This window comes from Salmo trutta, chromosome 14, assembly GCF_901001165.1.
Source record: "Salmo trutta chromosome 14, fSalTru1.1, whole genome shotgun sequence".
Classification (NCBI taxonomy): domain Eukaryota; kingdom Metazoa; phylum Chordata; class Actinopteri; order Salmoniformes; family Salmonidae; genus Salmo; species Salmo trutta.
The window spans coordinates 77,997,907-78,011,066 of NC_042970.1; positions in this window are offsets into that span (position 1 = coordinate 77,997,907).

The window sequence follows — 13,160 nt, forward strand, 5'->3', positions numbered from 1 at the left end:
ATGGCTAAAGGTCAATCAGATTTGTGAACATAACCCCTAGCTGTGTATTGCCGCTTTCCATGTTGTCTGTAGCTTGTGAGGTGTGGAAACACTTTGTTGCTTTTATGGATTTTCTTTTGTTGCTTTTTGTGCCATGTTGCTTTGTCTGCATGCTATGTCTTGCTTGTCCTGTGTTGCTCTGCGTGTGCTCACTGCTCATTGATTGTCTGTATTGTAATTGTTTTTAATAACCTGCCCAGGGACTGCAGTTGAAAATTAGCCGGCTGGCTAAAACCGACACTTTTACTGAAACGTTGATTAATGTGCACTGTCCCTGTAAAAATAGAATAAACTCACGCACTAGTCTCAGAACCAAACTGGTATATCCAAGAGAAATGTAATGAGGTGCCTAAAATCCTGAGCTCGGTGCCAGAGTATGCAGGTCGTGCTGAGTACCTTGGGACTGAAGAGAAGGACTGCACCCTGAGAATCACAGACCTGAGAGTGATTCAGCTGAGTACAAGTTCAGATTTAAAACACAATATGCAGAATGGGGGTACAGCTTCCATGGAACAACTGACTGTCGCAGGTAATATATAATATCTAATTCTAATAGTTTATTAGAATCATTCAGACTTGCAGGTGAAGGTCTCTTCCTCCACAGAGGAAAAGAAGAGAACACTGACCTGTAGCACCACCTGTCTTCTGACTGACAACCCCAACCCACCTACATCTGGTACAAGAACGGACAACATCTCCATGACCCTACTTCCCAACAATACTCCTGTAATACTCTAGTGGTCTGGTTACACCTCCACACCTGGTGACATTATTTTATTACATCACTACACCCTGGTTACACCTCCACACCTGGTGACATTAATTTACTACATCACTACACCCTGGTTACACCTCCACACCTGGTGACATTAATTTACTACATCACTACACCCTGGTTACACCTCCACACCTGGTGACATTAATTTACTACATCACTACACCCTGGTTACACCTCCACACCTGGTGACATTCATTTACTACATCACTACACCCTGTTTACACCTCCACACATGATGACATTAATTTACTACATCACTACACCCTGGTTACACCTCCACACCTGGTGACATTAATTTATTACATCACTACACCCTGGTTACACCTCCACACCTGGTGACATTAATTTACTACATCACTACACCCTGGTTACACCTCCACACCTGGTCACATTAATTTACTACATCAAATCAAATTTCAAATCAAATCAAATGTATTTATATAGCCCTTCGTACATCAGCTGAAATCTCAAAGTGCTGTACAGAAACCCAGCCTAAAACCCCAAACAGCAAGCAATGCATGTGAAAGAAGCACGGTGGCTAGGAAAAACTCCCTAGGAAAAACTCCCTAGAAAGGCAAAAAACCTAGGAAGAAACCTAGAGAGGAACCAGGCTATGAGGGGTGGCCAGTCCTCTTCTGGCTGTGCCGGGTGGATATTATAACAGAACATGGTCAAGATGTTAAAATGTTCATAAATGACCAGCATGGTCAAATAATAATAATCATAGTAGTTGTCGAGGGTGCAACAAGCACGTCCGGTGAACAGGTCAGGGTTCCATAGACGCAGGCAGAACAGTTGAAACTGGAGCAGCAGCATGGCCAGGTGGACTGGGGACAGCAAGGAGTCATCATGCCAGGTAGTCCTGAGGCATGGTCCTAGGGCTCAGGTCCTCCGAGAGAAAGAAAGAAAGAAAGAGAGAAAGAGAGAATTAGAGAGAGCATATATAAATTCACACAGGACACCGGATAAGACAAGAGAAATACTCCAGATGTAACAGACTGACCCTAGCCCCCCGACACATAAACTACTGCAGCATAAATACTGGAGGCTGAGACAGGAGGGATCAGAAGACACTGTGGCCCCATCCGATGATACCCCCGGACAGGGCCAAACAGGCAGGATATAACCCCACCCACTTTGCCAAAGCACAAATAAAAACACATTTCACACAAAAGTAGGATGGACGTCTGCATCTACCTCAGAGCTATAGCTGCCTCTCCGGTATGCTAGCCTATAATAACCACAATATAGTTAGCCTAACCATTCCCAGTATGCTAGCCTATAATAACCACGATATAGTTGGTCTAACCATTCGCGGTACGCTAGCCTATAATAACCATGATATAGTTAGCCTAACCAGTCCCAGTACGCTAGCCTATAATAAACACAGTATAGTTAGCCTAACCATTCCTGGTAAACTAGCCTATACAGGCCCTATACACCGGTACAGGCCTAATGATGATACTAGCCTATAATAACCATGATACAGGCCCTATACACCTGTACAGGCCTAATGATGATACTAGCCTGATGTGTCACGACTCCCACCGAAGGTGGTGCCCCCTCCTGCTCGGGTGGCGCTCGGCGGTCGTCGTCACCGGCCTACTAGCTGCCACTGATTCCTTTTGTTTTCCCCCTTTGTGTTATTGTTTGCACCTGTCCTTAGTTGGGTTGATTAGCGGGGCTATATTAGCTAGTTGGCCCGCCTGCTCTTTGTGCGGGATTGTTTCTCTGTTGGTTGCTTATGTATTTAGCGCTAGTGCGTGGATTTGCGCTCACTGTGTTTTGTCCCCTGTGTTTGGGGCACTTTGATTTTTGTGTGCGTTCAGTTCGCTATTTGGGTTGGCAGGTGTTTTGCTGTGTCGCTCATTAAAAGCCATCACCCGTATCGCTGCTTCCTGCGTCTGATTCCTCCTCCACTACGCCCGAGCATTACATGATGGGACATATGGAAGTACAGAAGTGTAAGGCTTGAGCGTTGTGGGAGAGGAATCAGACGCAGGAAGCAGCGATATCGGGTAATGGCTTTTAATGAGCCCAACTGCGAAAACACAAGCCACCCCAAATAGCAATATGAGCGCACACAAAACAAAGTGCCCCAAACACAGTCGGGGTGTACACAAGCAATACAAAAGAGAAACAATCCCGCACAAAGAGCAGGCAGGCCTACTGGCTAATGTAGCCTCGCTAATCACCCCAACACAGAACAGGTGCAAACAATAACGGAAAGGGGAAAACAAAAGGGAATCAGTGGCAGCTAGTAGGCCGGTGACGACGACCGCCAAGTGCCACCCGAGCACCATTTGCGCTCAGAACAACCTCAATTCATTGGGGCATGGGCTCTACAAGGTGTCGAAAGCGATCCACAGGGATGCTGGCCTATGTTGACTCCAATGCTTCCCACAGTTGGCTGGATGTCCTTTGGGTGGTGGACTATTATTGATACACAAGGTAAACTGTTGAGAGTGAAAAACCCAGCAGCGTGGACACAAACCAGTGTGCCTGGCACCTACTGCCATACTCTGTTCAAAGGCACTTAATAAATATTTTGTCTTGCCCATTCACCCTCTGAATGGCACATGTACACAGTTCATGTCTCAATTGTCTCAAGGCTTAAACATTCTTCTTTAACCTGTCTCCTCCCGTTCATCTACACTGATTAAAGTGGATATAACAAGTGACATCAATGAGGGATCATAGCTTTCCCCTGGTCACCTGAGCAGGTGTTCCTAATGTTTTGTAAACTCGGTGTAGACTGTCTTAAAAAGGATGTACAGTTCTGTATCAGCTACTTGTGTCCTGACCCATGTTCCCTCTAATGTTTTGGGGCACAGAGCTAATTTTAGGTCTTGTGAGTGGAAACTTGAACATTGTGAGAATTGTGTGCAACTTCCAGCACGCATTTACAGTGAACACTGAGGCTTTACCCTTACAGTTACAGACCAAGTAAAATATTAATTAATGAATGTCAAGCCTTTCATAAGGTAAAAACACTTTTAAAAGTCTCATGTAATGTAGGCCTGTATTGAACACCACATATAGCCTACTAGCCGGCTATTGTGGTTATTGGAGCATAATGTAGGCCTACCAACAAAACCAATGGAGCAAATCACATTAACATTTTCACATAGAAATAGCTGTTGATTTCTATGATATAGCTTACAGTAGCCTATATGTGGTGTTCAATGCAGGCCTACATTGCATGAGACTTTTAAAAATGTTTTTACCTTATGAAAGGCTTGACATTAATTAGTTAATATTAAACTTGGTCTGTGACACCATGGGCCAAAGGTGACTGTAAATTGCATTGTGTTGCAAGAAACCACGTACAAAAATAAAATGAATTATTATTACCATACAGAGAATTAGACATTGTAGGCTACCCCTCTGCCTATTGGCTTATTTGCATATTCAAGGCTGTCTCAAAATACAACACTGCCCCTTTAATTAAGGCTGGCTTTTTAACCTCTACGGGATCGGTGGGACGGTTGTGCTAATGTGCGCTAATGTGATTAGCATGATGTTTTAACTAATAATACATTTTCCCAGGACATAGACATATCTGATATGTGCAGAAAGTTTAAATTCTTCTCAATCTAACTGCACTGTCCACTTTACAGTAGCTATTACAGTGAAATAATACCATGCTATTGTTTTAGGAGAGTGCACAGTTATGAACTTGAAAATAGATTAATAAACCAATTGGGCACATTTGGGCAGTCTTGATACAAGACTGCCCAAATGATACAAGACTGCCCCCCCCCCCCCCCAGAAATGCATGTTTTTGTCTTTGTATTGTCTTTTACCAGATCTTTACCACTTTACCAGATTCACATTTACACAAACTTCAAAGTGTTTCCTTTCAAATGGTATCAAGAATATGCATATACTTGCTTCAGGTCCTGAGCTACAGGCAATTAGATTTGGTATGTAATTTTAGGCGAAAATTGAAAAAAAGGGTCCGATCCTTATCCTTAAGAGGTTTTAAAGACCTCTTGAAGTGTAGCCTACACGTTTTGTGCTCTTGTAGCAAACAGTAACATTGCTGACCTATACTTATCTATAACTGGGCGAATAACTCGCTAACTAGTAAAGAATATCAACAAATGTGCACAGGTGCGGCTCTGTGCTCTGATCTGAAAAGTGCGAGTGAAAGACCGCTCGCTCGTGGGCTACTCCTGCTAATATACTTCTACTAAGTTGCGCTCTGGATCAGCCTACAACAACATCTCTGACTTAATCTTGCAAAGTTAGATTTGTTTAAGTTTGTTGCATTGAAAAGGACTGATTATAATATTTATTCGAGCACAGAACAATTGTTTATCTATATGGTAATGTTCATAACTGTGCACTCTCCTAAAACAATAGCATGTGTACTTCACTCTGTAAGTACACATGATAATATCTTGAAACATTGTGTTTAATCATATGTTTTTAGTGATAAAATATATATTCTGATAATTATAGGACCCTTGGTCTCAATGCTATAGTCAGGGTTCTGAGAATAAAACAGATTCAGACCAACACATTAATAATCATGCTGTGTGCTAAGTATCAGGTGTAGTTATTTCACCAGTTATCAAGTGTTTTAGTTGTCTACCTTTATGTGTCTAAGACTGCAGGGAGGAAGACAAACAATGGCCTTGAGAACAGCAGGAAGTGTGTTGGTGAACTGTCTCTGGTCTGTGGCAGGTATGGGCTCATTCATTGGTTACTCTCTTTCTCTGTATTGTTCAATCTACATATAGTGCCTTCAGAAAGGATTCACACCCCTCAACTTTTTTTCACATTTTGTTATCACAGCCTGAATTTAAAATTGATTACATTGAGATTTTGTGTCCTTCACACAATACCCCATAATTTCAAAGTGGAATTATGTTTTTAGAAAGTTTTACAAATAAATAAAAGATGAAAAGCTGAAATGTCTTGTGTCAATAAATATTCAACCCCTTTGTTAAGGAAAGCATAAATATGGTCAGGAGTACAAATGTGCTTAAGTCACATAAGTTGCATGGACTCACTCTCTGTGCAATAATAGTGTTTAACATGATTTTTGAATGACTACCTCATTTCTGTACCCCACACATACAATTAATTATCTGTAAGGTCCCTCTGTCGAACACGGAATTTCAAACACAGATTCAACTACAAAGACCAGGGAGGCTTTCCAATGCCTTGCAAAGAAGGGCACCTATTGGTAGGTGGAAAAAATACAAATAAATGGAATATCCCTTTGAGTGTGGTGAAGTTATTAATTACACTTTGGATGGTGTATCAATATACCCAGACACTATAACAATATAGGCGTCCTTCCTAACTCAATTGCCGGAGAGGAAGGAAACTGCTCAGGGATTTCAACATGAGCTAATGGTGACTTTAAAACAGTTAGAGTATAATGGTTGTGATTGGAGAAAACCGAGGATGGATCAACAACATTGTAGTTAATCTACAATACTAACCTAAATGACAGAGTGACAAGAAGGAAGCCTGAAAGGAATAAAACATATTCCAAAATATGCATCCTGTTTGCAATAAGGCACTAAAGTAAAACTGCAAAACAAATGTGACAAAGAAATGTACTTTGTTCTGAATACAAAGCGTTATGTTTGTGGCAAATCCAACACAACACATCACTGAGTACCACTTGTGGTGGAGTCTAGGGATATGGCTTTTGCTCTTCTGTTCAGGGACTTATTTATATATATATGTATTGCCATGTATTGTTTTACTTTTACCACTTTTTCTCAGCAATTGGTATTTACAGTCTTGTCCCATCGCTGCAACTTCCATACGGACTCCGGAGAGGCGAAGGTCGAGAGCCATGCGTCCCCACGAAACACACACAACCCTGCCCAGCCGCACTGCTGCTTTGTTCAGGGACTTTCCAAGACCACTATGAGCCAGGTGACGTCACGACCGGCTGAAAGGACCGGGGAGAGGTGGCGCGAGTGAGTGCGTTGGCGGGTATGTTGCAGAAGGAGGTGAACGATAACGAGTAGAGAGGAGCCGAATTCAGAAGGTAACATAAATTGGAGTAAGAGGACGTACTATTTCTGGAAGAGGATTGTTCCATACCACAGAATGACTGTCATTTCCGCCTTTGGGTTTAACGTAAATTCAATCGATGGAGGTAGCTACCACTAAAGTTACCAGCCAGAGTGAAGTTAGCTAGTTACCCACCGGAGTGATGGACATCAACTAATTGTTACCGACATCAGAATAGAGCTGTGAGTTTCCCGTGGAAGTAATTTAACTTTCAGTTAAGGCCCTGAAAGAAGAGGACATCTAAAGACTTTTCATTTAGGGCTAATTAACCATTCAAAGCTGTGACAGCGTTGCAGACTAACGTTACTTCTATTATTTTAGTCCCTGCCAGCCCTCCTACAGACTCCATGAACACAGTAATGGGTGTTATTCTTTATTTTTGTTTGTTATTGTGATATCTGAGGTAAATGCTGTAAAACTGCTAGATTGTATTGCTATGTTTTCATTGGTTGTCTTCAATCTAGGCTACACGTGCACGTGAGGTAGGTTACAGTAGGCTATTCTGTGAACTGTGAAATTGTGTCTGTTGCCTAAAACTGACTATATTTTCATTATTTTAAAGCAGAACTGTCTTTTCATTACTATTGCCTTGGGGCATGTGGCCTAACCTGTTTTAGGTATTGCAGGTTAATGCTCCATGATTGTGTTATTGACTGTACGTTTGTTTATTTGTTTGTGTAACTCTGTGTTGTTTTTGTCGCAAGGCTTTGTCTTGGCCAGGCCGCAGTTGTAAATGAGAACTTGTTCTCGACTGACCTACCTGGTCAAATAAATGTGAAATAAGAATGATATTAAACAATCTGAGGTTCTGCTTACAGTGGGTTCTTTTTTTACTTTTCACCCTATACTATTAGGATTGGTGCCACTACTACTAAGTACTGTGGTGAGGTTAAATGTGTTGGGCAACAGGGACACAGCTCTGTTTGTTACACAACCTCCCAAGGCTGATCTGAGAGAGACTTGTTGTCTAGCAATGATTAACAAACAATTTGGCAGAGCTTGAAGATTAAAAAAAATATAGAATGTGCAAATTGTACAATCCAGGTGTGCTAAGCTCTTAGACTTACCCAGAAAGACTCACAGCTGTAAATAAATGTGCAAATATTTCTAAAAACATGTTTTCACTTTCATTATGGTGTATTGTGTGTAGATGGGTGAGAAAAAATCTAGTTAATCCATTTACAATTTAGGCTGTAAAACAACAAAATGTGGAGTAAGTCAAGGGGTATGAATACTTTCTGAAGGCACTGTATATATCTACCTACAGTACACTAGACTAACCAAGGGAAGCTAGCTTTACCATAGACCTACATACACAATTCAAAAATTTCATAAAACAATTAAGGATAAGTCTTTCACACCTCACTGAGTGACACTTTTCTATGGATTCTAATGACACTCAACTCAACAACCTCGGCCACAAAGTGTGGACAGAGGGTAACGCTGACCGGTAGAACCACCTGTCCTCTGAGTGACAACCCCAACCCCACCTACATCTGGTACAGGAATGGACAACGTCTAGATGAACCCACCGTTCAACAATACTCTGTTATCAGTTATTTTACACAGTTACTCCTATGCTGTAAAAGGCCATGAGGATCTGCACTCTCCTGCAGTGTGTGAGTCGGTAACTACAGTATTTTTTGTAAAAGATTATTAGGATTATTCATATTTTTTAAGTTTGCATCTTACCACAATTCTTACTATCACTAAAGTGTTATTGTTCAGTCCTGAATTAACTGATTTAATGATAATTGACTAATTGATAAAACTCTGATGGGTTACTTTGGTATTTTAGGTGTTCTGGGTAAGACCTGTTTCAACGTGAGTATCTGTGCCTTGAAGGGCTCAACAGTGGAACTGCCCTGCACATATCAACATCCAAGTAATCATGTAGTCTCAGAACCAAACTGGTGTATCCACGAGAAATATAATGAGACGCCTAAAATGCTGAGCTCGGTGCCAGAGTATGCAGGTCGTGCTGAGTACCTTGGGACTGAAGAGAGAGACTGCACCCTGAGAATCACAGACCTGAGAGAGAGAGATTCAGCTGAGTACTGGTTCACATTCAAGACTCAGACGCAACTCGATTGGTATAATGTCCTCCAAAGAGAGACGCGTGTCCGGCTGTCTGTCACAGGTACACCATTATGTGATACCTAATCAGTTACATTCAAGTATTTTGACCTTAGTGGGAATGACAGTCTGTATAATATGAATGTTTTGCTTTATATGATTAGAATTGTAATACGGTATTTTTAATCCCAGGTCTGCAGGTGAAGGTGTCTTCTGCCATGGTGACAGATGGAAAGGCGGTGATACTGACCTGTAGAACCATCTGTGCTCTGACTGACAACCCCAACCCCACCTACATCTGGTACAAGAACGGACAACTCGTGAACACCCAAGGTAACTACCTGTTCCTAGACCCAGTCAGCAGAGAGGATGCAGGCAGCTACTCCTGTATTGCAAAAGGATATGAGAATCTCCACTGCTGACGAGACTCTCACTGTCATTTGTAAGTATTTGTAAATAAAGGACAGTTTTAAACTTCACTCCTAACTGATTGTGGCTCCTAACCGATTGTGCTGTTTTTTTCACGTTGTTTGTAACTTATTTTGTACATAATGTTTCTGCCACCGTCTCTTATGACCGAAAAGAGCTTCTGGAAAACAGAACAGCAATTACTCACCTCGAACTGGACAAAGGTTTTTTCGTTAATGAGTCTGACGCAAAGGATATACTGCTGCTGCTGGACCAGGCCCAAATCCCGTCATTCGCATGAAGAGGAGACAGAGATACAGGGGCCGCAGATCCAGGTGCCTTGTGAGAATTTGTCGGCGAGTGGGTAACCCGCCTCTACTATCCGTCGTATTGGCCAACGTGCAATCACTGGAGAATAAACTGGATGAGCTCCATTTGAGACAATCCTACCAACAGAACATTAAAAACGGTAACATCTTATGTTTCACCGAGTCGTGGCTGAACAACGACATAGATAATACACAGTTGGCTGGGTTTTCCGTGCATCGGCAAGAAAAAACTGCTACCTCCGGTAAGACTAGGGGTGGTGGTCTGTGTCTATTTGTCAATAACAGCTGGTGCGGGATGTCTAATATTAAAGAAGTCTCAAGGTTTTGCTCACCTGAGGTAGAGTACCTTATGATAAGCTGTAGACCACCCTATCTACCAAGAGTCACCGTCTATATTTTTCATACTCTATTTACCACCACAAACCTATGCTGGCACTAATATCACACTCAGCGAGCTGTATAAGGCCATGAGCAAAAAATAACATTGTCATCCAGAAGCGTGGCCGGGGACTATAATACAGCAAAACTTAAATCAGTTTTTACCTAATTTCTACCAGCATGTCACATGTGCAACCAGAAGAAAAAAAATTGTTGGCCACCTTTACTCCACACAGAGATGTGTACAAAGCTCTCTCTCGCCCTCCATTTGGCAAATCTGAGCCTAATTCTATCCTCCTCGTTCCTGCACTGTGATTATTATTATTTGACCCTGCTGGTCATCTATGAACATTTGAACATCTTGGCCATGTTCTGTTATAATCTCCACCCAGCACAGCCAGAAGAGGACTGGCCACCCATCATAGCCTGGTTCCTCTCTAGGTTTCTTCCTAGGTTCTGGCCTTTCTAGGGAGTTTTTCCTAGCCACTGTGCATCTACACCTGCATTGCTTGCTGTTTGGGGTTTTAGGCTGGGTTTCTGTACAGCACTTTGTGACATCAGCTGATGTAAGAAGGGCTTTATAAATACATTTGATTTGATGATGATTTGCTTACAAGCAAAAACTAAAGCAGGAAGTACCAGTGAGTGGCTCAATACGGAAGTGGTCAGATAACGTGGATGCTAAGCTACAGGACTGTTTTAATAGCACAGACTGGAATATGTTCCCGGATTCATCCGATGGCATTGAGGAGTATACCACCTCAGCCACTGGCTTCATCAATAAGTGCATCGATGACGTCATCCCCACAGTGACCGTATGTACATATCCCAAGCAGAATCCTTCCATTACAGGCAACAGCCGCACTGAGCTAAAGGCTAGAGCTGCCGCTATCAAGGAGCGGGAAACTAATCCAGACGCTTATAAGAAATCCCTCTATGCCTTTGAACCATCAAACAGGCAAAGTGGCTCTGAAGATCATTTGATGTGGAAGGGCTTGCAAACTATTAGACTACAAAGCGAAACCCAGGCACGAGCTGTCCAGGCAGGCTAAATGCCTTTTATGCACGTTTTGAAGCAAGCAACACTGAAGCTTGCTTGAGAGCACCAGCTGTTCTGGACGACTGTGTGATCACGCTCTCTGTAGCAGATGTGAGCAAGACCTTTTAAACAGGTCAACATTCACAAGACCGCGGGGCCAGACGGATTACCAGGACGTATACTCACAGCATGCGCGGACCAACTGGCAAGTGTCTTCACTGACATTTTCAACCTCTCTGTAATACCTACATGTTTCAAGCAGACCACCATAGTCCCTGTGCCCAAGAACGCAGAGGTAACCTGTCTAAATGACTATCGCTCTGTAGCACTCACCTCTGTAGCCATGAAGTGCTTTGAAAGGCTGTTCATGGCTCACATCAACACCATCATCCCGGAAACCCTAGACCCACTCCAATTTGCATACTCCCCCCCCCCCCAACAGATCCACAGATGACACAATCTCAATTGCACTCCATACTGCCCTTTCCCAATACAGCTCAGAGTTCAACACCATAGTGTCCACAAAGCTCATCACTAAGCTAAGGTCCCTGGGACAAAACACCTCCCTCTGCAACTGGATCCTGGACTTCCTAACGGGCTGCCCCCAGGAGGTAAGGGTAGGCAACAACACATCTGCCACATCTGCTCAACACTGGGCCCCTCAAGGGTGCGTGCTTAGTCCCCTCGTGTACTCCCTGTTCACCCACGAATGCATGGCCAAGCATGACTCCAACACCATCATTAAGTTTGCCGATGACACAACAGCGGTAGGCCTGATCACCGACAACGCTGAGACAGCCTATGGGGAGGAGGTCAGAGACCTGGCAGTGTGTGTCACGTCCTGACCAGTATAAGGGGTTATTTGTTATTGTTGTTTGGTCAGGGCGTGGCAGGGGTGTGTTTGTTTTGTGTTATCGGGGTTTTTGGGTATGGTTCTATGTTTTTGTTTTTCTATGTTGTGTATTTCTTTGTGTTGGCCTGGTATGGCTCTCAATCAGGAACAGCTGTACATCGTTGTTGCTGATTGGGAGTCATACTTAGGTAGCCCTTTTTTCACCTGTCTTTTGTGGGAAGTTGGTTTTGCATTGCTAGTTGTGAGCCTGCAAACTGTCAAGCTGTCATTCGTTTTCTTGTTTTTTCGTTAAGTGTTCAATAAAAGTTTAAGATGAGCACTCAACCCGCTGCGCCTTGGTCTACTCCCTTCGACGGCCGTTACAGAACTTCCCACCACCAACGGACCAAGCAGCGGGGTAAGGAGCTGGAGAGGAGCTATCGGGAGTCGTGGGCCTGGGAGGAGATCCTAGCCGGAGAGGGACCATGGAGGAAGGCTGGAGAGGACCAGGAGTGTTTTGCTGGAACACGGCTGGCATGGAAGCCTGAGAGGCAGCCCCCAAAATGTTTTTGGGGGGGCACACGGGTAGTTTGGCTGGGCCGGGGTTGAGCCCTAAGCCAACTCCCCGTGCTTACTGGAGGCAGCGTGGTACTGGTCAGGCCCTGTGCTATGGGGTGATGCGCACGGCGTCGAGGCCAAGCATCCACAGGCCGGTGTGCTCGGTGCCAGCGTCCCGCATTTGCTGGGGGGAAGCGGGCACCCAGCCAGTACGGGTGGTCACGTCTTGCACTCGAGACCGCCAGTGCGCCTCCACGGCCCAGTGTATCCTGTTCCCGCTCCTCGCACTAGCCTTGGGGTGCGTGTCTCCAGTCTGGTACCTCCACTACCTCACGCACCAGGCCTCCAGTGCGTCAGCCCAGTCCAGCTCGTCCTGCTCCTGCTCCTCGCACTAGCCCTGTGGTACGTGTCCCTAGTCTGGCGCTTCCTAGGCCAGCCCCACACATCAGGCCTTCAGTGCGCAGTCCCCGTCCAGAGCTTCCGGCAACAGTGCCCTGTTCAGAGTGTCTGGCAACAGTGCCTCATCCAGAGTGTCCTGCCACAGTGCCTCGTCCAAAGTGTCCGGCCTGGTACCTCCACTACCAGCCCCACGCACCAGGGCTCCAGTGCGTCAGCCCAGTCCAGCTCGTCCTGCTCCTGCTCCTCGCACTTGTCCTGTGGTGCGTGTCCCTAGTCTGG